The following is a 22,678-nucleotide window of genomic DNA, read 5'->3' on the forward strand; positions in this document are numbered from 1 at the left end:
ATTGTCCCTTCTGAGGGATTTGTTCTCTCCGTCGTGAGCAACGCCTTTCCCACGGACTCCGGCCACCAAAATAGGACTCGTACGTGGAATCCGACAAGGACGTGGCCCCAATGCAGTCTACAAAAGCGGAGGCCAACGGAGCATCTTCGTCTTCCCCTACTATCCATGCTGCTGGACGGCCACGGCGCCGACCACTTGTATATCTTTTGTACATAATGAAATAATCACTTTCGTTATACTTTGCTCCCTGAGTCGGTTCCCCATTTCTTTCGTTGGTGTCACGCTACCAAAGATGCCAAGACGTAACGACTGGATGCCAGCGCTGGGATGACGGATTCTTTGGCTTTGGACAGCGGCTTGAGTGAGTGAGTAGTTCTTTTCGTACGCACACCAAGTGTTAGTTAGTGATTGGTAGTGCTATCGAAATTTTGTTCGGCTACTGTTAGGAATTTTGTGTTTGCGTAATATTTGGCAGTAGTTGAGCAGGCATAACTGACACTCACAAATCAGTCCGCTATGGATCTAAAGAAGCTATTGAAAGCAGATTTGTTACTACTGTGCGAAGAATTGGGGATTCATACCGAGGGTTTGCGTCTGAAGTCAGCCATCATAGCGGCTATTGTGGAATCGGGTGCCGATGATGACGAGATTACCGAGTGTTGGGAACTAATACAAGCCCAAAAGACGGAGCAGGCCAAAAAGGCAGAAAGTGAAAGTCTCGAACGTCAAAAGGACAAGGAGCTCGAAAGTAGAAAGTTAGAAATAGAGCGGGAGATTCAACTAAAGAAGATTGAACTAGAGTTGAAGCGGCTGGAGGGAAGGCCGGCGTCGGAGGCAGGTTCCGGCGACCTAGATCAAGTAAAGATGACTAAGCTTCTGCAACCATACAAGATGGGGGAAGATATAGGTCTTTTCCTAGTTAACTTTGAAAGGATTTGTGAAAAATTTGGTATAGCAAAGCCTTTGTGGCCACAGCGCTTGCTTACCGTTCTTCCTTGCGAGGCCGCTGACGTTATCGCTCGCCTGAGTAAAGAGGACGCTGACGATTACAGTAAGGTAAAGGACAGCTTACTGCGAAAGTATCGTTTGCCAGCCGAGGCATTCAGAGAGCGTTTTCGAGAATCGGTGTTCAAAAATGGGCAGAGCTATTCAGAGTTCGCGTACGATCTCAGGGCAAACATGACAGAGTGGCTCAAAAGTGCTGAGGCTTTCGGCAAGCACGATAAAGTGTTAGAATGCTTTTGCTTAGAGCAGTTTTATGTGGGTGTATCCGATGACGTGCGGTACTGGATCCAAGATAGGATGGATGTCCAGACACTTGAGAAAGCCGCAGAGCTAGCACAAGAGTATGCCACGCGTAGGGAAGCTAGAGGTCTCCCTAATTCGTACGGTGAGAGTCGCCACTCAGCCCAGAAGTATCCCGAGGAAAAGGCACGGTTTCGAAAAGTGGGGCTGCCTGAAACAAAAGAGCCGACTCCCAGGGAAAAGAAAGTAGAGGAGACCACCCCAAAAGAGTTGCAAGAGAACCGCGGGGAAAGTGAGAGTGGGGGTATGCCGCGTAACAAGGAGTTCGAACGTAGACGACGGTTAATTTGCCACAGGTGCAAAAAAGTAGGCCATATTGCCGCACGTTGTCCGAACCCGCGAGTAGCATTTTCTTACGTTGCCGACGATGAGGAAAATTTAAGGCTACTGCGACCCTACATGTTTGAGTTGGAAGTGAACGGGAAGCCGTGCCGAGTGCTGAGGGACTGTGCCGCTACTATGGATATAGTGCACCCCGCTTATGTCACAAAAGAGCACCTTACGGGGAAGGTGTCTTGGATAAGGCAGGTTGTGGAGGAAGAAAGTGTTTGTCTTCCGATCGCGGAGGTCACTATTAAAGGGCCGTTTGGAGAATTGCGCACTGAAGCCGCCGTGTCAGAAAACTTGTCTGTTAAATACCCCTATTTGTTCTCTAATCGCTCAGATGAACTTCTGAGACAAAAGGGTCTAAGTTTTGAAAACGGTGTGGTGCAAGCTTTAACGCGTTCGAAAGCACGACAGTTGGCCAGTCAGCTTCGATATGATGAGAGCAAACAGGATAGGCACGTGCCCTTCAACAGCGAAAGTGTAGAGAGCCCAGTTAGTGAAAAATCTACCGCTAGCGAAAGTGAAACCGCTGTTAGAGAACAAGAAAGCACAGAGGCAACCCAAATAACACGGTCAGAATCAACAAAAGATGATGACGCGGTAACAGAAACGACGGAAGAGACAGGGCTAAGATTTGGGGACAGCTGCGAAGCGAATGAGGTCAGAGATGACCCAGCCGACAGGGACGACAATGAGCAAGACCTAGAAGATCTTGAGGGAATTCTTTTGTCGCCGGTAAGCCGAAACCTGTCTACCCTTGTTAGGCTAGAAAGGGATAGCTTAGTGGAACAGCAAAGAAATGATCCCACTTTGAAAAACCTCACCAACACTAATGGGAAGGGTGTCGCCAGGAAAAATGTAACTTTCGTCGTGAAAGAAGGTTTGCAGTATCGCAATTACCAAGACAACAATGGCAGATCATACGACCAGTTAGTAGTTCCTGAACCATACCGTGAGGACCTGTTGCATTTATGCCACACTAATGCATGGTCTGGCCATCTAGGAATCACGAAAACGAAAGAAAGGCTCCTCCAGGAGTACTATTGGCCAGGGTGCACTAAAGATGTGGAGAACTACGTTAAATCATGCGACACGTGTCAACGAGTGGGGAAGCCCAATGAGAAATGTAAGGCCCCACTAACCCGTGTTCCGTTAATTGCAGAACCGTTTAGACGGATTGAATTGATCTTGTCGGTCCTCTGCCGGTAACGCAATCTGGCTTCAAGTACATTCTGACGATGCTGTGCCCATCGACGAAATTTCCGGAAGCGGTGCCGTTGAAGCAGGTGAACTCGCCCGAGATTGTGAATGCACTTTTGTCGGTTTTCGCAAGGATAGGTTTCCCAGCCGAAGTACAATCAGACCAGGGCACGGTATTCACTAGCGCGTTGACGACTGAGTTCTTCGAAAGATGTGGCATCCGCATCATTCACAGTTCCGTCTACCATCCACAGTCTAACAGCGTTGAACGGTGGCACTCCGTCTTGAAACGTGTTCTGCGCGCACTATGCTTTGAGCCAGGGACGGATTGGGAGGCGTGCTTGCCAGCTGCACTCTTCGCGCTGAGGACGGCGTCGCATGAAAGTACCGGATTTAGTCCTGCGGAGCTAGTGTACGGTAGAGCACTGCGATCGCCGCTTAGAATGTTGCGAGAAAAGTGGGAAGGCTCAGGAGAAGAGTCCACCGTCGTGGAATATGTACTCGAGTTACTGGAGCGCATGCACGCTACGAGAGAGATAGTAATGCGTCACATGGAAAGCGCCCAGAACCGCGGTAAAGCATATTATGATCGCAACGCCCGGTTGCGAAGCTACAAGGAAGGTGATAAGGTACTCATCCTTAGACCGGCGAGACAAAATAAACTACAAGTTCACTGGGAAGGTCCAGTAGAGGTCGTGAACAAACTGTCTGAAACCAACTACGTTGTCCAAATGAGAGGCCGGAAGAAGGAATTGAGGATATATCACACGAATTTAATGAAACCCTACGTGGAACGGGAGGACGTGGTCAGCTTGACGTTGAATGTGCAGGAGGAGATGCCGCTAGACGTTCCAGAAATTCCGAAAGAGAACAGGCATTACACTGCAGATGAGGTAATCAATATAGCAGTTAAAAACGGCAATCTGACGGGAAAGCAGACGAAAGAGTTAGAAGCGCTGATCAGGGACTTTGGGGAACTGTTTACAGATCGCCCAGGAAGCACGGATCTAGTAACCCATGATATCGAATTGATGACTGAGCAAGTCATTCGATCACAACCTTACAGAAAGAGACAAAAAGAGATAATTGAAGACGAGATCAACAAGATGCTAAAGTACGGAATCATTGAGAGAGCAGAAAGCGAGTTCGCATCCCCGATATTGCTCGTTGAAGTTCCCGGGAAAACCCCGAGACCCTGCGTAGACTACAGGCGTCTAAACGTCATCACTAAAGATCTAACGTATCCTATTCCCAACATTGAGGAAAGAATCGAGCAAGTAAGCAAAGCCAAGTACATCTCGACCATCGACTTAGTGCGAGGTTACTGGCAAGTGCCACTTACCGAAAGGGCGAGCCGCTACGCGGCCTTCATAACACACATGGGGACGTTTCGACCACTGAAACTGACGTTTGGACTCAAAAACGCTCCCTTTTGTTTTTCCAGACTTATGGACAATGTTTTACGGGGGTTAGAAAACTACGCAGTGCCCTACTTAGACGACGTGGCAATATTTTCTAATACTTGGGATGAGCATGTTAGCCACTTGAGAAGCGTGTTTGACCGTTTGAAAGAAGCCGGTCTCACTATAAAAGCTGAGAAATGTCAGCTCGGATGTGCTGAAGTGGAATACTTGGGACACGTTGTAGGACAGGGCAAGCGGAGGCCGGTCGATTTAAAAATCGCAGCCGTCAAGGACTTCCGTAAGCCTTCCACGAAATCTGAGATCAGGTCGTTCCTAGGCCTCACCGGCTACTACTAGAATTATATTCCGAATTATTCGGATACTGCGAGTCCTCTGACCGATGCGCTAAGGAAAGAAGAGCCAACCGAGGTTAAATGGGACGATAAGAAGGAACTCGCCTTTCAGAAGTTGAAGAAAGCACTGACGAGTCGCCCTATTTTACAGACACCGGATTACTCGAAACCCTTTGTCGTACAGTGCGACGCTAGCAATCGTGGGCTGAGAGCCGTTTTGTGCCAACGGGACGCACAAAACAAGGAATTCCCGATTTTGTATATAAGCAGGAAGCTTAGCGTCCGGGAGCAGGCCTACAGCGCTTCCGAAAAAGAATGCGCTTGCTTAGTGTGGGCTGCTCAGAAACTAAATTGTTATCTGTACGGCACTAAGTTCACGTTTGAAACAGATCACTGCCCTCTGCAGTGGTTAGAACGAATGTGCTCTAAAAATGGACGCCTCCTTCGCTGGAGTCTCACTCTCCAGCAATACAATTTCAATGTCGTGTATAAAAAAGGAAATCTCCACGGTAACGCCAACTGTCTCAGTCGATACCATTGAGTCCAGAACGGTCCTGTCATGGTCTGGCTTGGAACTAAATTGTGGGAACCAAATTGTTAGTTGCGTGAATGTTGTACATGGTATGAAGTATTCTTTGTTTCCAACAAGAGTGTCAGATGTGATCTTTATTTGTATAATAATTCCTTTTGATATCGTAGAATTATTGTCTGTTATACTTTACTGATATTTTCACTTGGTGTGTGTTGAAAGGGACTGGCGCTCGCTTGGGTGTTGTTCTTGGCTGGGTATTCGGCCAAACCAGTGTTTGTTGTTTGAAACGAAAAGTGCAACCTGCTTTGTTATGAAAAGTCCGAGCCAGGGAACTGATGTGTGAAACCAGAGGAACCAGGGACCACAGTGCAGTGTGCGAAGTGCCCGTGTCGTCACTCTTCAACAGTGCTGGTGTTAGCTGCGCATGGAGACATCGCACGTCTACGAGACACCTAGATCTCTTCAGGGAAGCCACGTGGGTCCCTTCCCTTCCAAGATCTTCCCCACCGGCGGAGGAGCTGTTACGATCGCATGCAAAACAGATGATCACGTAGACAGATTGGAAGCAGAAGATAATTTTGAGCGTCAAGCCTGGACGACCAAAACCAGACACGCATTGCGGGAAGCAAGCACTCGACTTCCCCTATTGTCCCTTCTGAGGGATTTGTTCTCTCCGTCGTGAGCAACGCCTTTCCCACGGACTCCGGCCACCAAAATAGGACTCGTACGTGGAATCCGACAAGGACGTGGCCCCAATGCAGTCTACAAAAGCGGAGGCCAACGGAGCATCTTCGTCTTCCCCTACTATCCATGCTGCTGGACGGCCGCAGCGCCGACCACTTGTATATCTTTTGTACATAATGAAATAATCACTTTCGTTATACTTTGCTCCCTGAGTCGGTTCCCCATTTATTTCGTTGGTGTCACGCTACCAAAGATGCCAAGACGTAACAACATCCGGCATCGCGATCAGGGAAACCCGGGTGCGGGGAGTCGCGACGGGATCGTCATATTATTATGGGGTGCGCGGGGAACCACCAAATTTGGGAACCACTGCTCTAGAGCACCGCAGTGACAGCATCTGGGAGAGCCAACTGTTTCAAGCGGTAACGCCACTGAGGTGTAAAGGTCACACTGAGTCGCATTCGATGAATTAATGCAGCATCTTGACAAGAAGTGTTTCGTGGCATGCGGAAAGCGAGCGTTGCATCAACTCTGCTCAGCATAGATGGGGGGAGAATGTCGGTTGTCCATTGGCGGGAAGCCAGGGTCGTCACGAGGCGTCGAAGAATGGAACGACGGCCTCCTCTCAGCAGTGCAATACTGGTCCGCTTCCGATACGAGAGAGCTGCTTCTGCGGCGCTGTCGGCCTGCTCATTCCTCACGACACCACGTACAATGGACTGGAACCCAGTGGAGAACCAGCCGGTGGCCTGCTCCGTACACATGGTGGTAAGCCATTAACACATCCGTGACTAGGCGTGCGGATGAGCCTCGTATGCCAGAATTTTCAATAGCTTGCAGTGCAGATTTGCGGTCAGTGAAGCCTGCCCGTTCCCGCTGGGTAAAATCAACGATGTACTGCAGAAAGAAAATGATGGCATAAAGTTCCCCAGCTGTTGATGCGGTTGGATGCGAAAGGCGTCGTCCGTGCACTACGCTTTCGGGTGGTATGATGTTGATGTTGATGAAGAAAAATACTAGAGAGAGGTTGAATTCGTCACACGAGAAAGTCGGCTGCTCCCATAAACAGAACCCCCTCCCCCCAAGGGTGAAAAAAAAATAAAAGAGAACACCCTACCCCACTTTCGCGATAACTATCGACCAAAGGCCAACATCACCGGTTAACGTAGCGCACAATGAATTATATGGTCCTAATAGACTGACTCCAACGCACACCTCTGAATATATGTCACAAGCGCTGACAAGGCAGCATCCCTCTTGTCAGGTGGCCAAGTACCCAGCACTTTTACGAGGTCAAAGCTGCGGTTGTCCAGGCGGATGGTATGACGAATGTCGAGGCTGACTTACTTGAGTGGAACTGCAGCAAGGGACGTGGACAAGCGGGTTAAAACATAAACGACAGGAGACCTGCAGAAAGATTAGCAGGTATCCTGTCGTTTATGTTTTAACCCGCATGTCTGCGTCCCTTGTTGCAGTTCCACTCAAGTATGTACTTCAACCAACTACTCCGCGTCAATCCACTTGAGGCTGACTTGTTGTTTCTAGATGCGCAACCTGCATATGCTGCTGTAGACGTAGGAATCTTCTCGTCAACCAGAGCATAAAATGGGCTCGAAGGACTTAAAGGGAGACTCCGGGACAATCCGAAACTATTATAATGACTATGTAAATAAGCTCGACACATTCTTCCGAAATGAGAAATACAGTTGGTTTGGCAATCGGGGACTCGTTAGTTGCCAAAAGAGCTGGGAAGCTCAAAACGAAACTGAAACTTCTGAAGGTTCCCTCTACTACCTCCTGTACCACGCGTGACGTCACCGGTAGTCTCGTGTGGGCCACTGGCTGTTTTTCGGGCACGCGCGTTGTAACTTCTTCGTGTCGCGTGGATGACCAGTCGTCTGCTTCCTCGATTTCGCTCTAAGATATTCACCAGTGGTAACAGCAAAACCTACAGAAAGCCGCACACGAGGAATACCGGTGAGGTGAAGCACAGTGTTGCTGGACTGCTTTCCCGTGGAGGAGCGCCTAATCACACGAAGGAAAATATTCATTTTCTAATCATCTGGGCCACTTGGGGATGTGAAATTGCGTTCACTGAAATATCATGCGGTACGGATTGATGTCGCACTGTTACCTCAACACGTTTTTGGTGCGGAGTCTCCCTTTGAGGGGAAACCTGATATCTTCTTTCCAGAAGGCTTACGAAGGTCGGTGGTACGGGCACAGAGCACAGATGACATCGTTGAGCAGCACTGGTTTGTAGACCTAATAGTAGAACGCGCCACTGTTAAGGATCCGACAACAGCACGCACCCAACAGGCTAAGATCCGTCAAGCACGGAAGGAACAAGACACAGATCCAGTCTAGCCCATTTTACAGTACTGCTTTTTGAACACGGGGCAATGCTTGATTTGTTTAAATGCTGTTCGACAACAGGAGACAGCTGTGTGGAACTGTTGAAGAATGTGTCAGCAATCAAACTAATATCTCAGTGATATAGTTTTCTGCGTGCCGAATACAAACTGTAGTAGTCTTATTCTTTCTTATTACAAGATCCTTGGCATGGATTACTGACATCTTGACTGGCTTCTGCGAATGGCGGACATTATACGCTACGTGCGAAGGCGTGATAGGATGCATTAAGCAGGCCCTGTGTATCTAGGTGACGTTGCCTAGACTATCTTCACTTGGAAAACCGGCAAACCAGGGAAGTACGAACACGAAAGTGATTTTCGCGCGCGGGCAGACGAAGGGCACACGTTAGGAGCTAGGAGCCGCGTGGCTACCAACGCTGGTGCATGCGCAAGAGAGTCGAGCGAATCTCATTGTAGTTACTGTTACATTTTCTGCACGCGTAGTCTTTAAGACATTGAGAATACTCGCAGTTGCTCCCAAGCCGAAAGATGCACTCGGAGCGTAATGCAGGGCATTGGGGCTACAATTTAACCGCGCGGGACTAAATATCGCACAACTGTCTTTATCTGCACGCCAAGTTACACCAACAAGACATGTCTTTTTCGAATAGCTTTTCCGTTGTAAGTATGGCGTTATACTATATGTTATAACTCCCTAAATGGAGTTGCGCTAAGTTCAACTTCTTCTTGTAGGTTCCTCAAAATGCGTTAAAAAATCACTATAGTCATGCACGATACAACAACAGTTGTCACTGAACGACCACGAAAGTCGCTGAGCTTAACGAAATATTAGCAGCCCCCATTGCTCTAGGAGATAACAGTAGAAGAAATTGGTACTGGTGCTGATAGAGGTGGAAAACAGGTTACTGGAGGGGTGGTGGTCACTATGAGGACACTGCCCCATCACAGCATTTGCAATAAGTGTCGCCAGTGCTTGTAATGCTGGCGCTTGATGGTGGGCTGGTCAGCACCTAAAGATTTTGCATAGGCTAACCGGCCTATTGTCCCGTCTACCAAATTTGATTAAAGGCGTCAACGGTTTGTCTCAAAGCTTGGGCAAACTACTGGAAGTTGCTGTGTGTGACGTCGACAAAGTTGCACTCACTCTAGTTCAGTTATAGTGGCTTCCACGCTCTCTACGGGTTCGCCTTCACACACACACACAGTGACAGACATAGAAATGATGATCATCTGAGGCTATAGCACTGGGCACCGATAGAATCATATTCGAAATGGACAAGCTATTATTGGGAATGACGCAGCGGAGGCTCCGACGCGTGTAGAGCTCGTGCCAACTGCATGCCGACCCCCTTTGTGTCACCATCTGGCTAAGGAACAACGATCCGCTGGCAAGTCTCGGTCCTCACTTCTCCAGTGGGTAAGCCCACACATAGTCTCCTATGTACTACATGCATGCCTAATGATTTCGAAACACGCAGGCGCCGGTCGTCCACAACAGCGGCGCTAGTTTCCTAGGGTGGTGACATTTACCTCGATGCGATATCAGCAGTGTCGGTCGTGACGCCGTCCTCCTACACACAGAGTGTAGATTACAACAGTATTACAGTCGGAAACATGATATGACACCCAAAAGAGACCGTGCCAACGGTAACTGGCGCGGTGTCTTTCGATATCCACGGGCTTATCGAGCGATGACGGAGCCTGGCACAGCTTGCACCCATCCAGGACGCTTATATCCATAAAACGCTGTAGAGCAGGGTATGCACCGAGCATACGGCAGCGTACGCTTACGGGGTAGGCAAATGTTGCCACTGCTCTGACTGACCGTGTTTGCCACCCTAGGAAACTGGAGCCCCCCACGTTGTAGCGTGAACGGCCGATTTTGCCTCATTGGCCAGGCATGTAGTATACAAGAGGCTATGGCCCACAGCTGACACATATCTTACCATAAACACTTGAAACATGAACACCGTCCAGAAAGCCAGATAGGGGGGGACTGGACTCACGCACCTCTCGATTGCTTCATCTGTTGTGTGTTTCAGCCTCAGAACCGTTACTTTCCTTTCCTTACCGCCATCTTTTCAGAGGCTATTCAACACGCCGTTCCACCCGCCACCGACATGTGCCCAAGAGCAGACGAGTTGCATGTAAAAGTAGAACGTGGGCTCCCCTAACTTGTCTGTTCGGGATAGAGAGCATCTCTTGTTCTCTTGCCAGCGATACCATCAGTATCGACATCATCTCCTGGCAGACTAGTCAGACTGGACAGCATACCTTTTGACGTAACAAAAATACTAGGTCTGACCTACGATCAGACATATCGAAACATTGTAGGCGTTTGTGCGGTTTTTTTTACAGACATCAATTAGTGAACCTAGTGTGATTTCTGGGGTTACCGAGTATATTGCTTTTTTTATTGGCCCTTTATTTATTTAGTTCCTCTCGTCTTATATAGTTAGGTAGTTAGGATAAATGAAGCAGCCGGCTCTATTTTATGATGCCATAGTGTCCATCTTATTTTCTTTTCAACGGGATCAAACCAGCGAACGTGGGCATCGCTAACCAGCTGGAACCCTTTCCTTCGGTCTGCGTCATGAATGTTGAGACTCGCAACTCTAACTAATAGCGAATATCAGCTGGTTGTTTTAGTGCAGAGAAAGTTGCACTGGCCCGATCGTGCACGTCACACGGCCGCTTCAATCCACCGTGTGTTGCGTTTCATTTGTCCTTCCGTTCGCTCTTCCTTCATGTCTAGGCTGAACACACATTGGCACACTACACGGCACTGCACCAAAAGGACCAGCTGAATTTGCTATGAAACTAATAATCTGCCCCGTAACAAGTTGTTCCGCGACTCAATGGTGATCTCATGCTAAGGGTTATCTCATGGAAACGTTGCTGGGTAAGAACAATTAGGGTATGGAAACCCTTGCCTGGTAATCGAACAGCACTGCAAAACAGAGATAACTAAGTTCGTATTATTATGAAATAATATCTAAAACGCAAGCGAGCTGGTCAGTAGAATTCATAACAGTAAAGTCCCGAGAGTAGAGATAACGAAAAACAGACAAAGCGAGACGCAGAGACAAAGTCTGAGTTATTTGACAGAGAAATTCGGTAACAGTTCCGCATACAGTCAGATTACCCTTCTTGCATCAAAACGGAAGATCCCATCATGAGCTTTGTCATCACGCTGCAGTATGGTGACAGTGATGAAATTATCATTAGCAGTTCATTGCCTCGTAAAAGAATGCATTTATTCTCTCGATGTGCATGTGGTGACGAGCAGGCGAATGTGGGCCTACAACAAACCTTTTTTCCTTTGTGTGCAACCGGAAGTTCTGCCCTAATTGTCAAGTGAGCGCTTCCGGATGGTGCACTCCTCTTCACGCTGATCGCAACACATTTTGAGTGCCATATAAAAGGAAGGAGGCCATCATTAAGCATTCCGTTTTCAGTCAGATTGCGGATATCATGAACGCTTTGAGCTCGGTGAGTAACGCCTTCTTCCAAAAGTCTGGGCTGTGCCATGAATTTCTTCCTTTCGGTTTCTTGCGAACTGCGGCTCCCCACGGAACATCCATTATAGTAACTGCCCCATGTCTCTGTCGGGCCAGAAGGAAGTAACCGATGGGATAGACTCGCACGATGAACCACGTAACGTACATTTCAATATGAAGTGGTCTCTTTGACATAGTGCTTTTAGTCGTCTTTGTCGACGAAAACTGAGGCGCAGCACCGCACTCTAAGAAAAAAAGGCGCGCATAGGTGGTAACTTCTAAAGTTACCACCTATAGGTCAACATGGCGTCTGATAAAGGGTGTAAAAGGGTGCTAGAAGAAATTATCACATATCCAAATTGCTACAAAGAGGCGTACGCCCTATAACTAAATGGGAGGAGACAACCGGACCTGATGACGCTCAAACGTTTACTGACAACAAACAACAAAACAGAATAACAGGGCGCGCTAATGGCGGCGCACTATATGCGTCTTCATCGTCTTTCCTCAACACGCCCCCTCGCTCTCCAAATCAGAAGCGGCAACCCTATCATTCGTGGCAACGGTTGTTGGACAACGTGCTATGCGGTAAAGTTCTGTTTTGAGAGCCAGCTGGACGGGACAGCACAGTTCCCTTAGAAGTCGGCCCAGGACGCACATTCCTCCAGGGCGTCAGTCGTGACGTTGCCCAAATCTGTGGGGCCTACAACGGCGAGCCCTTTCACCGCCACCACCACCACCATCTGTTTTGAGAGTGAGGTAGCAGGTAGAACTTTGCAACCTTTGAGGCACCAACGTATGCTACAACTATTACCTCCGAAAAGGTGTAACTGCTGCACCCGTTTTTCTAAGAGTGCGCATGTCATTGTCGGTTGAATACTACGTAGTATGCCAACTGAATTTGCATGCGGTGAGACACTTTTTAGTCGGCAATTTTGTTATTTGCTAATCATAGTAACGCGAGATTGTGCAAAATCACGATCCGACAATATTAGTAACCCTTTTTAGGAAAGCATAGTTCAAGGCGGCTATCAGTGTGCCGCCCTCAAACACTGGGTTCTGTGCATCATAGAGGGAGAGAGAGAAATGTAAATATATCGCCTCGGCCGAACTGCAGTTTGCTTTTGAAGATGGGCAGTGTTGTGATTTCTTGTCTGAATCTGATTCTGATCATGCTAAGATTACGAGGTCTTCATCGAGCAAAGGGGCAGAAGTCAGCCCCTAATGATAACAATCCTATATCATCATAATTTCTCTATACGATTTCGGTGCATCACCTTAACGCAGATTGTCACAGTAAATAATTACGTGCACGATATTAGCCTGCCGCTTGCAAGACCATGAATTTGTTGCCTTTGCTACAGGAATTCCGTTTCTTCATCTTACCACAAAACCAAAAAGCACCACCTATAATTTCTAACAGAAAATGTGGTAGTAACGACTTTTGGTAAGTGTTCCCATATTCGAAGGTGAATATTTCCTTTTAAAGGTGCTACGTTTACGAACTGGGCCAATATTTATTGTTCATCACTGCCTCATCATCACCATACTCAAGCCTGATAAAGTTTTTAAATCCTTATCATGACACGTTGAATTTATGTATGATCATCAAATGGCCAACGTTCACTTTGAACTAAAGTGCCTAAACAGGATTTAGGGAAAAAAATCTTTCCAGGAGCAGCACTGTAAGCCTGAGAAGGAACGATGCACTGAGTCGCTACATTCGCGCAGAACATAATGCGGTGAATGCGGCGTTGGAGCTCCTAAATAGAAGGATGAAATTATCTTTTCGCAATAAGCGCGTGTTGAAATATAAAATTATAGGCGTTCAAATGTATGGAAATGCACAGGAGCGATTTTCCCTCTCTGCTCGTGGTCTCTTTTCAGCCACGAAAAAGACACCTTATGCAATCGACGGGTGGTTTTACTTGCACACCGTGAGGCTGAAACAAAGGAAACATCGAAACTAGTGCCCGGAGGTACTTATTCTGGTGTTGCCTTAAAATTAAAATAAAAGGGGCGTTTTCATTTACGAAAACGACAGTCCAAACGGAAGGTCTTCAGTCACCTGCATCCCGTGGTTTCCTTCTTATGCTGTGAGGCAAATGTCCACACAGCTCCCTACGAAGTCAACCAATGATCCCTGCCCCTCGGACGTCACGCAGCCATATCGGCAGGCAGATGGCTAGGCAATAGAACGATACAAGCAAATGACTAACCACACATTACTGGAGCCTCATCACTACCACCTTGAGAATAACCATGACAGATGTTACGACTTCTGACATTCTTCACAAAGGTGCACCCAGTTTTTCAGTAAATGGCATGTCACGTCAAGTATATGAGAGCTTACTTCATTTCAGCTTATACTTTCTCTCACTGTACAACATAACTTTGACGGTATTCCTGCGTCTGCTTACGCAGCCGTGGAAGTACACTGTGGCGGATTCTGATATTATGCAATTATTCCGGGAAAGTTCAGAAACGGTTCAACGCGCGCCCCACCATTTCCTTTCTGGACTTCCGGTACACAATCTGGGCGGGGCTCCCAGAACTATTTCAACGTGCGCGCATATTACCCTTCGCACGCACCCATTTTGCATTACCCCTGTCTGTAATCTAGTTTTGTATCATTTTCACTAGATAAATCAGCGTGTGCCGGCTCCGTATTTGACCACGTAAATAAGGGCGCAATAATTCTGTAAGAAAAAAACAGCGAAGAACCGGTTCTATTTGCATGAGTCGACGTGATCACAAAACACCGCCGCCCGCCTTAATTCGTAAACACGTTAACCATTCACGAGTACGTGAACTTTGGGGTGAGCCATATTCATGGAAAAGCATCGCAATTTGTAGAAGTTACCGGCATCGTTCGCGAACGACTCCTCAAGACCTTGTATCGCCAACTGATCGCTTTATGAACATGTGCCAATGAAGTTTGTTAACAATTTCTCTGCACGACATACAAAATTTCTGGTGTCATTCATCATGAACCCTACTTGTTCCTTTTTTCTTCTTCTATTTTTTCTTTTTTTTGAATGCCTCTTGGTGGTCTTGAGGATGGTTTTTCTACGTTATTTTCTATTCACGAGTTCTGGAGAAGCCTGATCCAACTTTGTCGGTCACATCTCCATATTTTGTAGTTCTCAATCAATCAATACTGTGTCACTTGAAATCGCATAACTTTTGAGTAGCTTGGCTCTCCTTCCCTTCTTCACACGCATAGATTCATACGAAGGCATGTACTTTCACTCTTATTTACTTCCAAGCTGCTTGGAGTGGCGGGTTCGTCGATTTCGGTTGAGCGGGGTCTCCATTATGTTTTCCCTACACCTCGCTTCACCCTTTTGTGTCACTTAACGGAACTCGCCTACAAATAAACATTAAAACGATGGAATGCTTTTTACTTGAACTACTATGCCATTAAGCACGAAACCGTATTCATTTCCTTTTTGTCTTTAACGTTACTGTTCGTTTAATTTTTATTTACTTATTTATTTTGTTTATGTCATATTAGCTACTTTTAGTACTTCGGAAGCACTGTGTTCGAAGAACCGATGGCTCCCGGCCTGAAGCTTTTGCTTCGATCTATACCTTCACCGGATCGCTGGATATTTTAGTCTGTGTACATAAAGGTTTCGTGAAAACCAGGCACCTAGAAGGCTCACGCCTGCAAATTCCGTAACGTTCGAGCTACAGTGCACATGCAAATTAAATTGGGAGAGTTTCAGAAATAATGCGTTCCCGAAACATAGCACTTCAGATATGTACGGGTATATGGAAAGAGGCGGGTTGGTTTTGTCTTTTCTGGGAGCACTATCATATTCCGTAAGAGGGGAACCACATGCCGCGCATACGTTTTCACCTTCATAATAATTTGATACTACGATTAAAGGTCGAATCTGCTCAGCTTACATCTGAGAAACTCAACGTGATACAGAAAAAAAAAAGCAAAGAATAACCACCGGCTTAGCTTGAGCACTGTAACCCGTTCTACAGCTCACAATTCACAACGACCAACTAAGAAAATCAAGTCAGAGGCAAAGTCAGAGGCTACCGAGTAAGTACCGCAGTACCAAACGATAAAAGCAGCAGAAAAAAAGTTTCAGGTTTATTCGTATGTATAGTCAAGTGCTCACAGACCGGTACGCACGAAGAACATTGTCTTAAAGAATTGTTTTTTGCTAGGCTGCTTATTGATGCGATCGTTTCAACGTACCCATGGCTTCAGTCTAAAGTTCTAACAAGACTAGCTGCTTAGACAGTGCAGCTTCATTAAATCTGTGCGGTCGGATACGTTCAAGCCCTGTCAGAAAAAGTGCGCTATAAAAATACACTGAAGGCTCTAGAAAGCTGAAAGAACTGATGTTCTGAGGCTGGAACGACATAGAAGGGACAAACACGTACAAAGCTTGAGGCTTTGTATGTGTTTGTCCCTTCTATGTCGTTCCAGCCACAGAACATCAGTTTCATGTTCAACAGTTGCCGCCTGCGTCGATCCCGTCGTATGAATGTGTGTATGAGTGAGCAAAATGTAAGAGTGAAAGGAGGATGACTGAGAGAGAGTGGCTGGTTTGTCCCTTCAGATGACGCACCCTGGAAGTCGCTGAATAGGCGTGTTAGCTTAGCTCAATTGGTAGAGCCGTGGACCGGCAATCCAGAAGATGTGGGTTCGAGTCCTACAGCCAGCTAACCTTTTCAGTGACTTTCATCTTTCTTCTTAGGCAGATTTGAGGCTTTGTATGTGCTTGTCCCTTCTATTTCGTTCCACCCTCAGAACATCAGTTCTTTCATGTTCAACAGTTGCCGCCTGCGTAGATCCCGTCGTATGAATGTGTGTATGAGTGAACAAAAATGTAAGAGTGAAAGGAGGATGAGTGAGAGAGAGTGGCTGGTTTGTCCCTTCAGATGACGCACCCTGGAAGTCGCTGAATAGGCGTGTTAGCTTAGCTCAATTGGTAGAGCCCTGGACCGGCAATCCAGAAGATGTGGGTTCGAGTCCTACAGCTAGCTAACCTTTTCAGTGACCTTCATCTTTCTTCGTTAATAAAATCACCATCTTGAAGGAATGCCGTTACTTCGTAACAGTCTGCTCTATAAACACTTATTCAGTCTATATTGATCTTAAGTATTTGCTTATTCAATGTGCGTATTTATGAAGGTATTTAGGAGTACTTAAATACTGTATTTATATTTTTTATTTAAATACCGGACGTACAAAGTATTTATGCAAAGTATTTAAATACATATTTAAGCGATGTATTTTGTATCTATATTTAAATACATCTGAAGCGTATCTATGCCCAACCCTGGTTTCAACTGACTGCAGGCTACACTGCCACTAAATTTCTCCCACGAGTATATTTCGGTTCGAAGCTAGAAGACTCGAAGTATTGCATCAGGTTCCGACTGCGCTGCATATTGAAGTTCTGAGCGTCAGTCTCTCCGCTGTTAGTTTCACGGTGATGTTGCGAGTGCTTCAATATTACACTTTGAGGACGCACACCCAGTACAGCATAACCCTGAGATGCCTGCAGAGGTGAAATATCAAATGAACGCTATGCATTTATCATTGCTTGTGCGGGCACTCGTGCGCGTCGCCGTTCGTTTCAAATGTATCTTTTTCTTCGTCTGGCCTCGCCGCCACCACACGTCGTTTGTCTCAATTCGCACGCATGATGAGACCACGGCACGCCAGGAGTCACGCGGGGAATAGCGCTCTATAACCTCCTTATTTTCATCACATCGTATTGAATACCGTCAGAAGGTTAGCGACGGCATGGAAGACGGACTACCGGCCATTTGAAGGAAATTGCATATCACCGCAAAGGCAAGGACGTTCCGTTACACGATACCATGCATTGTTATTATTATTATTATTATTATTTGCTTGCAGCAGTACGTGCACGAGGCCTAAACTGCTCCGTGAAAATCATTATGTCTAAAATACTTGTCAATTGAAGTCTCCAACTGCAATGTCCTTGACTGTCGCATACTCCAAAAATTGCACGTACTCAAATGTTTTACGTATTCCAAACCACGCACGTGATATGTGTTTATTTGTATGGTTCATGTTAAAAATCTCAAGGACAATCGTCGTTACACGCTACCGTCTGCCCGGCTCTGTAGTGGCGCCCTGGATGTGTGACGCGGACACGAAGACGATGACTGCCGTGATTAAAGGGTCTCTGACCAGAACCTGGTCAACGTCGTTGTTTGTATGGATAACGAACCTACATGGTGCCCTCAAGTTACAACTGAAACGTTTCGTCTCTGTGGAGCCGCCAACTATTCCAAACAAGGAGCCGAAAAGCGGTTTCGATTTCTGCCCTCAACTCGTGCGATCAGCGCAAAACTCTAGCTATTATGCAGTGGTTTTCCCATGTGTATGACGTCAAACGCCCGCGACGTTTATTGGTGGAAAGTCCACACCGGAAGTTCGGGAGGTTTCCGCAACTTCCGTATTGCTGGGTGCTTTTTCAATATGGACGCGGAAGCACAGCGGAGTCGACAAGTCAGCTTTTCAGCTACCTTTCAGCAGCTAAGAGGCACCTGCTACGTGCAGCAGAGTTTGGAGGCCTTGCTTTTGAAATGTTGAGCCGCGAATCGACTTCAGCATGAAGAGGAAGTTCCAACGACAGACTGTTAGATGAGCTTTCAGCATCGATCACGATGAAGCACATGAACAGTTTGTGTAAATTTCATGTTTGACGGCGCCGTGTAAAGGGGACGGAGTGGTTCATTGCATAATAATGCCGAAAGAAGTCGAGTGCTTATGTTGCAAGGAGCTGCTCTTAAAGTAGCATATTTAGAACTTCGAGGGCAGCACGAACCTAGCGCTCATATTCACAAGTAAGAAGCGTACGTATCTCGTGCACAATCATGCTGGTTGGTTTCAATACAAAATAGTTTTTCTGAACTTTTCGTTATTGTTCGTCACATATTCAGAAAGAGTGCAGCTGAATTAATACTCGGCGTCCTACTAGCTTTAGCTTTGTTCAAAGCTTGCGTGTCTCATACAGGAAATAGATATGTACACTACATACCAACAGTTCGTGAGATGGATGTTGCACAGACTTGAAAAAAACAAGAGAATCGTTATACCAGTCTGCGCTGTGAACAGGATACGCAAAGCCTTTCCCATAGTGGCTACTACATGCTTTAAATACTCAAGATACTAGGTGGAAGTACCCCCTACAGGGGGTGCCCTTGCAATTTCAGCTGTAGACACATGTCGGTAATGATGCAACTATAATAATGACCCCCCCTCCCCTCGAACTTTTTTCAACACTCCTCCATGCTTGGGATTCTGGATAAACCACTGTGCTGACCCCTGACACAAAGCACCATCTCATCACCCTGCTCCGCCTAGTAAGAATTACATTGGGCTCTCAATTCCACCACAGACACAAATCCAATCCTGTTCTGACGCATCCTTTTGTCCACCCATTCAGTCAATATGTCGTAAGTGTTTGAACTCTTACTGTCTGATAGCACCCAAATAGTATTGTTTAAGCACCTCAAGTATTTTTATGTGGAAGTAAATCAGACTGTTATGCAGGTTACCCTGTGTGTGACCTCGGTTCCTGCTCTCAGTCCTCCAGAAGTGCTCATTACACAAGTTGACTATCGAAAACCTCAATCTTCCATGCATGATGTAAAACCCCAGTTCGCTTGCTTCCTAGCCATTTTTTCATTCTCAATTTTCCTTTTGTGTGCAAAGTGCACACCCAGTTCGAGTAGGATGTAGACCTTGAGGAACCAAGCTTTGTATCTTGGGCTGCTCAAATATTCAAATAGGCATGTTGTGGTCGAAGATGATGTAACATGAAATGTGGTTCATATAGTTTATTGTGGCACTCAGATAATATCTTCATAATATGTCTGCAGAGATTGCTCCAAAATAGCATATGTGATGCAGCGTTATACATTATTGGGCTTCTGGGAAAAATCATGATTCACCTGATACAGACGGCAGCCTTTGTAACGGTGTCTGACACATTTTTAGCAGCCACTGTTTTAAAATATGCATTAAAAATGCTCCAACTATGAAAGTATCACGAAGTTCTTCATTTCATTTGTTTACTTAAACACCCTTGTGAAGGGATTTACATAAATGCGGGAGGTTTTTTATCCAAAAAAGACAAATACCAAAATGATGCAAACAAAATTTGTTCACTCACCACAAAGAAATTCATTCGATCTGAAAACGATCATAGCACTTAAAAATAAATGACGATACATTTTGTTCTGATGCTATGTGGGCAGGAACGTCATTCCAGTTTGACACCATCAGCTGGTGCGGAGAGTAGAGGAATTTTTTTGTTTGTGTAGGTGGAGCAAGTACTTTGTGCGAGTCATCAAGTCTTGGAAGTAACTTGTGAGGGGATTGACAGTAAGTGGGGTGGGGAGGAGTGTGACTGTAATATAACTTATGAAAGAATGCCAGGCGTGATACCTTTCATCTGGTAATCAAAGGAGTAAGAAAGAGTTTGGCTTTAATGGCTGAGACGCTGGAAAAAGGATGATAATCACGAGCAACAAACCGTGCGGTTCTGTACAAATTCTACTTTGTCGATTAAGAGATGTTGGGATGGGTTCCAGATTGCAGAGGCATTTTCCACTTCTTTTGAACATGGCAGTTGACGTTCTGAGACTGGAACACATAGAAAAGGCAAATACATACAAAGCATCAAGTGCCTAAGAAATGAATGATGAAAGAAGGCAGTCACTAGAAAGGTTAGCCGGTAGTAGGACTTGAATCCACATCTTCTGTATTACCGATCCAGGGCCCTTACCAATTGAGCTAAGCTAACACGCCTCTCCAGTGACTTCCAAGGGTGCAGATGTACCCTAGGAATAGGTTTATGGGCAGGAGAACATTAGTCACTGTTATTATACAGGCATAGCTCTCTGTCCAGTATGATCACCACAGAGCACATTTACAAGAACTCACAGGTACAAAACTTGCATAATAAATATGTAATAACCTCAAACAGCTATTATATATAATAACTGGGACATGGAACTCCAACGGCAGATGGTCTGGCAGTACAACACAGGTAATCTTGCCATCACTATATTTTTCCCAAAATGCTGAAAATAAATCTATAGAATTACTGCAGTGAACTGCTCAATTTTTCACCTCAGATATATTTTTAGCACTCTGTCTTTCATGTTTCAAAATATACATGCATCGAACCTGCAGAAGCTTGTGTGTGTAAGTAGAGTCACACATCTCATGTGCAACAGGCAGGTCTAAGTTGTATTGAGATATGTCAATTCCTTACGCATGCTCACCACCTGTAGATTCCTTTAAAGGGAACAAAAAACTTTTGGTTAGTAACAACTTCACGCTATATACCACATTTATAAAAAAAATTGGTCCAGTACCTGACGGACAACTGTCATGACCATTGCCAGATGTCTTCCTCTCCTGTTCCTTCCACTTCCATGAATTCATCACCCTAACATTGTTAAAAAAAAGCCATATAAATGCGATAACTGAGATATTACCACTACGAGCATACAGCAAATCACAACCACATAAATAATATACACAATTGCACCGAGCTGTCCACATTTTCACACACACATACACACACAAAAATACATAACAGAGTGGACTGTCTCTAATAACACTTCAACAAGTTTGTGTAACTCTGTTTTGAAACTGGACACAGGAAGGCCATTTCCAATCAGCTGAAAAAAATTGTTCGGAAGAGGAAAGTTTCTGCTGATTTCTGTAGTTGCAGTAGCAGTGGAACCTTGTAAGGTGGTACAGTGATAGATTTCATACCGTAATGGCAAGTGTTTGGGATGGCGCTAAAAGATCCTGAATTTGCAAGGCAATTTTGTGTAAATGTCTGATTTCCAAGTGAACGCATTGTCTACTGTATTTTACATGTCTTGAAGGAGCTGAGGTGCTGGATGGATGGATTGTAGTGGCACCCCTGCTGGGCCTCTTTACAACGAGGGTCCAGCACATTGCACCTGTAGACAGCCTGTAGACATGGTTGTCGTATACCAGGCATTCTTTCTTTCTTTTTTTGTGCACTGCAATTTTATCGTAGTTGCCCTCTGTGGTGTTTCCCCAGATTAGACAACAATAGTACAGCTTGGGGTAAATTAAGGATTTCAACTGCGTTGGTTTAGAATCCAGAACCCTTCTTTACTATGTGCAGTATGCTGCATATTATAAGGAAAACAAATAGAAGAAAACTTGTACCTGATCCCTGCCTTGTATTTCCAACATTTGGTTCCACATCTTGTCCAAGGAAGTCATGAACTACATTGGTGCACACTGCTGTGACAATTATTATGTTACATCTAGATGCTGAATACACAGCTTCATTTTACGTACTGTGAATGTTGCTTACTGCATTGGCATGGCTGCATTCAACAACACTCAGAATTGTACAGTAATCTTTTGATTTAGTGCGTAAACTTCAATTTTCTTTAATCCGTATTTTTCTTTGTTGCGTAAATGGTCTCCTAACATCTGCATGCCACAACGTAATTCTCACAAGGAGAGTAATCACTGTATAAATTATACAGAAGACACTAACCTCGTCACGTCCAGATGCAACAGTCTTGGAAGATAGATTCAAGGAAAGCACTGCGGACTGCTGTAGGCGGAGGTTCTTTGCACTCAAACTGAGGGGTCCGTCTCATAGTCTGCATTCTTCAAATATGATTGGCAAAATCCGCCGCGGTATTATCCTGCCGCTGCGGTTGAACGCGCAGTATCGTACGGAACTGAATGCCCGCCGAGAAATCTCGCTTTGACGACACAACCGAGGCACGTCAAATGAAGTAAGGGCTGTACCTCGATAAATTGGTCGTTGTTCCAAAAGATATAAATAAAGAAAACTTGGAAATACACACACTACGCTAACGCAGTGAAATTGCGCGCTGGATCCCGAAAGTCGTCGTAGCTCGTAGCCTCGTAGCTCCTCTTTCCACGGAAGTCGCTAATTGGATTATCGCAGTTATAAAA

The 22,678-nt window shown here is 45.8% G+C and overlaps 1 long non-coding RNA gene and 1 other non-coding gene across 2 annotated transcripts; one reads left to right on the forward strand and one right to left on the reverse strand.

Moving 5' to 3' along the window:
* The first annotated feature begins 16,619 nt into the window (after positions 1–16,619).
* On the forward strand, positions 16,620–16,692 carry Trnaa-ggc (transfer RNA alanine (anticodon GGC)). The gene has a single exon. It is a non-coding gene; the product is annotated as a tRNA-Ala (tRNA).
* A 3,223-nt stretch (positions 16,693–19,915) lies between these two features.
* Positions 19,916–22,649, reverse strand: LOC135383742 (uncharacterized). Its single transcript, XR_010420041.1, has 3 exons — positions 22,248–22,649; positions 21,073–21,146; positions 19,916–20,992 (listed from the first exon to the last, which is right to left on the reverse strand). It is a non-coding gene; the product is annotated as an uncharacterized LOC135383742 (long non-coding RNA).
* Between the last annotated feature and the right edge of the window lie 29 nt (positions 22,650–22,678).

This window comes from Ornithodoros turicata, chromosome 2 (assembly GCF_037126465.1).
Source record: "Ornithodoros turicata isolate Travis chromosome 2, ASM3712646v1, whole genome shotgun sequence".
Lineage (NCBI taxonomy): Eukaryota > Metazoa > Arthropoda > Arachnida > Ixodida > Argasidae > Ornithodoros > Ornithodoros turicata.